Genomic DNA, 6,414 nt, shown 5'->3' on the forward strand with positions numbered 1-6,414 from the left:
TCTCTCTCCCCCCCTCTCTCTCCCCCCCTCCCCCCCCCCCTCTCTCTCTCTCTCTCCCCCCCTCTCTCTCTCCCCCCTCTCCCCCCCCTCTCTCTCTCTCCCCTATTCTCTCTCTCTTTCTTTCTCTCTCTCTTTCTCTCTCTCCCCTCTTCTCTCTCCCCCCTCTCTCTCTCTCTCTCCCCTCTTCTCTCTCTCTCTGTCTATCCCCCTTCTCTCTCTCTTTGTCTCCCTCTCCCTCCCACTCTGTGATTGACAGGCCATGTCTCGGGGTCTAGCATGTGGACAGTGACCAGGAGAGTGCAAAGGGCGGGTGATGAGCTGTCAGGGTGAAGGTGATGGTAGGTTCTTGGGTGGGGGGGGGGGGGGGTACTGCTGATCTGAGGGGGTGAAGAGAGGAGGGGGACGGGGGTGGAGGTACCAGCCAGGTAGAGCAGCTTTCCTTTTATATGGAGCTTGGTTTCACACAGCCTAGCCCAGTAAGTCTGGAATAAATACAGAGAGAGCAGGGAGAGAGAGAGAGCGTGTTTGTGAGTGTGCTCTGTGTGTGTGCCCATTGTTGGATCAGTTGGGTTCATGTGTACTTGTGTGTCTGCGTGTGTGTACGAGTGTGTGCGTGCAGAGAGAGCTAGAGAGAGACTGCTCGTGCATCTCTCATTCAAAGTGGGACTCTGCCGTTGCCATGCATAATGAGCAGCTTTAGTCTAGCAGTGAAATCTACAGACATTCAACAGTTCCATGTCTCTTCTGTTTTTCTCGCTTATATAATAAATAAGAAAAGTGTTTATATTACCCTTAGTACCTGATCGGCTACTTGAATCCTCTCACAATAGGATTCCCTTGCATTTAATTGGACCTTAGTAAACACTGTTGCATAGCGTGATCATTTGTGTCTTTCCCCACTAGTCCTCTCTTCCTCTCTGGCCACCACTTGTTTCTATCAACATCAGCAGCAGCACCAACACAGCATCTGCATCCCCAGCACTTCTTACATCCACACAGACTCTGCAGATATTTGTATCCTCATTAGAATAATGGGAGGTCTCTTGTCAGCATTTTAAATGAGTCCTCTGTTCACATTTTCTCTCCAATTCCCTCTCCCTCGGGCGGGATAGAGTAGATTACTCAATATAACACTGACTGAACCGAGCAGTAAAGAACAGTCCTATCATCTATCTATCTAGCTATCTATCATCTACAAGTAACTGCCAAAATAATGGAAACACGTCAGTAAATTAAGGATACAAGGTGTCTTAAAAGTAGGTGATTCCACACAGGTGTGGTCCCTGAGTTCATTAAGCAATTAACATCCCATCATGCTTAGCGTCACTGAATGGTTTATTGTGGTCACTGAATGGTTTAATGAGCATGAAAACGATGTATACCATATGCCATGGCCGTCTCAGACACCACATCTCAACCCAATTGGACACTTATGGGAGATTCTGGAGCGGCGCCTGAGACAGAGTATCCATCAACAAAACATCAACTGATGGAATTTCTCTTTTGAAAAATTGTGTTGTTATCCCTCCAATAGAGTTCCAGACACTTGTAGAATCCATGCCAATGTGCATTGAAGCTGTTCTGGCTCGTGGTGGACCAACGCCCTATTAAGACGATTTATGTTGGTGTTTCCTTTATTTTGGAAGAGACTTGTATCTATCTATCTATCTATCTATCTATCTATCTATCTATCTATCTATCTATCTATCTATCTATCTCTTGACCTACCTACCTACCTACCTACCTACAGTACATACCTTACTGTTCCTACCTACCTACCTACTCTCTATCTAATCTATCTAACTCTACCAGTGTCCTGACCTGATCTAGCGGTGAGGGATGGAGCCACTCTGCTGTGGTGCTTCTAGCAGGATCACTGCAGCAGAATGATCACCTAGCGTAGCACTTAAACCTGGTTGATTTTTCTCTTGAATTGACATAATGTGTGCACTCTAAACCAATAGCTATGGAAGTAACCCAGTGTGGAGGCAGTAGTGGAGATATTGGGTCAGACGATGTCTACAGAGAGTGGTGGGGGGAGTGAAGAATATGAAGACACCTGTGTGTCCCCAGGGCCAGCTAGTCAACCTGCTGCAGTCAACCTGCTGCAGTCAACCTGCCGCAGTCAACCTGCCGCAGTCAACCTGCCGCAGTCAACCTGCCGCAGTCAACCTGCCTCAGTTAACCTGCTGCAGTCAACCTGCTTCAGTCAACCTGCTGCAGTCAACCTGCTGCAGTCAACCTGCCTCAGTTAACCTGCCGCAGTCAACCTGCTGCAGTCAACCTGCTGCAGTCAACCTGCTGCAGTCAGCCTGCTTCAGTCAACCTGCTGCAGTCAACCTTCTGCAGTCAACCTGCTGCAGTCAACCTGCTGCAGTCAACCTGCTGCAGTCAGCCTGCTTCAGTCAACCTGCTTCAGTCAACCTGCTGCAGTCAACCTGCCGCAGTCAACCTGCCGCAGTCAACCTGCCGCAGTCAACCTGCCTCAGTTAACCTGCTGCAGTCAACCTGCTTCAGTCAACCTGCTGCAGTCAACCTGCTGCAGTCAACCTGCCTCAGTTAACCTGCCGCAGTCAACCTGCTGCAGTCAACCTGCTGCAGTCAACCTGCTGCAGTCAGCCTGCTTCAGTCAACCTGCTGCAGTCAACCATCTGCAGTCAACCTGCTGCAGTCAACCTGCTGCAGTCAACCTGCTGCAGTCAACCTGCTGCAGTCAGCCTGCTTCAGTCAACCTGCTTCAGTCAACCTGCTGCAGTCAACCTGCTGCAGTCAACCTGCTGCAGTCAACCTGCTGTCTGAACAATAATCTGGTCCGGTCAGGGAGAGGATTGCTGGGTGATGGTAAAATAAGATTATACTTGATTGTTTGCTTGCCCTGAAATTTGCCTTTCCGATACAATAGTTCCTTAGCAACCAATATCAGACAGGTAAAACAAGTTAAAATAGATAACTGGGTACACAGAAAACCAATACTGGAGTAGAAATGAGCTGTGTCATATATTTACCTTTTTGTGTCATATCTTCTTTGCCCTTATGCGCCAGCCAGGGTAATGGGGATGAGTGAGTGAGTGTCGTATCTTTACGTAACACACCCATGAGTCAGAGAGGTAAGGAAGGGCTGGTTCTGAGGAGAGGAGAAATATTGGAGGGGGATGAATTCAACAACAACTCAAAGACCACAAAGCATCAGTCACTGCAGCTTTGGATCAAAGTTCTCACAGAGACCTTTGCTTCACTGGAATAATGTTCTAAAAGACAGACAGCACAACATTCCCCAATGCCCCCCCCCCCCCCCCCCCCCACCCATGCTGCTTGCATCCGATTAACACGTGAACCGCAGCAAGAAGAAATAGAAAATGTGTGTGTGTGTGCATGAATGCTTGCGCGCGTGTGTGTGTGTGCATGAATGCTTGCACGTGTGTGTGTGTGGCGTGCGGACGGTGTCTCTTCCGACATTATTCATTTAGACTTAGGGAAGTTTCCCAGCAGGTTATTTATCGTCTGCCAATTGTTTCTCTTACATCTCCAGACAGAGATTTTGTGTGTGTGTGTGTGTGTGTGTTTGTTCCCTTGTTTTTCATTTTGAGAGCTGTCCATAAACAACCCTTTGTCTCTCCCAGGGCTGAAACAGTGTTTGGTGCTCAGCACAGCTTTGACCTGGGAGTTGAACAGTTAGACATTGGAGAGGGATTCTTCTTGAGGTGGTGGGTTGGATGCCCATGATATATGGCAGGGAGAGAGAGGGGGGAAACATTTAGAAAAAGGGAGAGGGAGGGATGGGAGAGACAGAGAGAGAAATGAAAAGATAGCGAGATAGAGAAAGCTTTTCCTCTGAGGCAGCCCTTCTCTTCTCAGCCCTTCCTCTGACGCAGGACCCACGTGACTACACAGGACGTGGAGAGGCTGGTGTTAGGTAAACGATCCTAGACTTTCTGGCAGTATTATCACGAAATTGCAGGGGATAGGCATTGAATATGGCAGTTAAGCGACTAGTTCACACATACGTATGCCAGGGTTGGTTTGTACAGTTGCTAGGTCACCTAAGGTATTGTATGCAAAGGACATAATCGACATGTAAATGACAACAAACAGTCATTATGAACTGGAGCCTTGTGGATTACTATGCATGAAGCCAACTGGCAGTACTGAAGGTTAATGTTGACGTTACTTCAAATGATAAGCTGCGGCCGTCTCAACTAAAATAGAGTTTGACGAGGATTTCTCTCTGGCCGAGTCCCAAATGGCACCCTATTCTATCTGTAGTGAGCTGCTTTTGACCACGGCCCATATGCGCTAGAAAGGGAATCGAGTGCTATTTGGGAAGATCAGCACAGAGGCTTGATTAGATGCGCTCTAATTGAGACGTGTGTTCTAGCACGGCGCGGGCGGCAGGCTACGACCGACCATAGAAATAGAATCTAGATTCGGTTACTATGACGCCCAGGCTTCTTTCCTCTGACTTAACATGCTCTGGACAAACACCTCTGACGCTCTGCACCGCAACTCATGGTCGCTGCGTAGGGGGCAGCCGCGCTGACAGGTGTGTCAAACCAAACCGCCTCTCCGCTTCAATTCCCAATCGTCATAGGCTCAGATGAGCAGCTGTAATCAAATGATTTGACACAGGGAGAAACACACACTCGACACGAACAGGCAACCGCGTGCACGCACACAACACTTCTATGCTCATCAACACGTACACAGGGACAGCTATCAGTCTTTCTGACTCACACACTCTCTTGGACAAACTGTCTTCATCTCCTATTCCCTGAGAAAGAGAGGCGTAAGCCTCCGCTAGTAGCAGACAGACGGACAGAGAGAGAGAGAGAGAGAGAGTGTGTACGTGTGTGTGTGTGCCGGTGTCGGTGTGTGTGTGTGTGTGCGTATGTGCATTCGCACGCACAGCGCAGGGAGCTGTGTCTGTGGTGGATCTACGGTGTGTCTGCCTACCCTGGTCCATTCTTTTCGTTTCCGACAGAGGAGAGGACAACGCCCTCCTCTCTCTGCTAGCTCCTCACCTCTATGGTGTCTCTGTGACAGACACTTCACCACAGCACCATCCATAACACCGAACTCCACATGATGTATGATCATCAATATCTCTGGCCTGAGGAGCAGGTTGGCATTTATTGTCATCAATCTTGCCCCGGAAGCAGATCTGCGGTGGTCACTAGCTAGCACAGTCAAAGTCATAAAATCTGGTTTTAAACCTAACCCTCAACTTAACCACACCGCTAATCTTAATGCCTTACCCTAACCTTAAATTAAAAGTTTAAAAAAACACATTTTTGTTTTTACATACATTTTTAAGATAATAGACCATTTTGACTTTGCAGCTGGCCCATCTAGCAGAAAATATTCAGTTCTGCCACCAGGGAAAGATACCTAACAATAAACGTCAACCTGCGCCTGGGGAGATCATCAGTCAGTTGAGGGACATGTATTTGTTTAGGTAATCAATGCAAGTTGGAGAGACAGCGAGACAGGATACAGGAGTGATGGCTCTGACATGTGTTCATTAATCAGTCATGCAGGAACAGCTCGGTCAGTAGAGCTGATAAGGAGTGAAATATAGTCACGTCATGTACAGTACGTGGGGTAAGGATGCTGTGTGTATAATCGTGTGTGTGTGTGTGCGTGTGTGTGTGTGTGTGTGTGTGTGTGTGTGTGCATTGCATGTATACAGTAGGTGTGTGTGATATGTGTGTACGTTTACCATTTTAGCTCAGCACTCGCACTGACAATGGGCCAGAGGTAGGCTGGTGTGATGACATCGTCAATAGGCCCTCAACTAACCTGTACCCCTGCCCACTGACTCGGCACCGGTGCCCCCTGTATATAGCCCCGTTATTGTTATACTTATTGTGTTATTTTAGTCAACTTGGTAAATATTTTCTTAACTCTTCTTGAACTGCACTGTTGGTTAAGGGCTTGTAAGCATTTCAGTTGTATTCGGCGCATGTGACAAATAAAGTTTGATTTGATTTGATAAAGGTACTGAATCTGATAAGGAGCCAGGAGATTGGCTGCTGATAAGGCTGTTGGGTAATCTGTCTCGGTCCTTTTCATCAGCCTTTCTCCCTCTGAACCAGGGAAATGTTATTTACACACATCCAAACCTCCACGTAAAGCTTTCCCACTGGGCACACACTGGTTGAGTCAACGTTGTTACCAAGTCATTTCAACAAAATGACTTTGAAATGACTTTGAATTGATGTCCATGCCCAGTGGGTTACGGCTAGCAACCTTAAATGAAACCCAACTAAATGGGATTTCCCAAATGATTATTTTCCATGTGAGTGCTAACGTCGTTTTGTGCTGTCGGGTTTTTTTCATGCAATGGTAAGTCAGCATCGCGTGTTTAATGGAACTACTATGGAAACGACTTGGCAATGGAAAATGGCTTGTTCATCG

The sequence above is a fragment of the Oncorhynchus kisutch genome, linkage group LG10 (genome assembly GCF_002021735.2).
Source record: "Oncorhynchus kisutch isolate 150728-3 linkage group LG10, Okis_V2, whole genome shotgun sequence".
Taxonomy (NCBI): domain Eukaryota; kingdom Metazoa; phylum Chordata; class Actinopteri; order Salmoniformes; family Salmonidae; genus Oncorhynchus; species Oncorhynchus kisutch.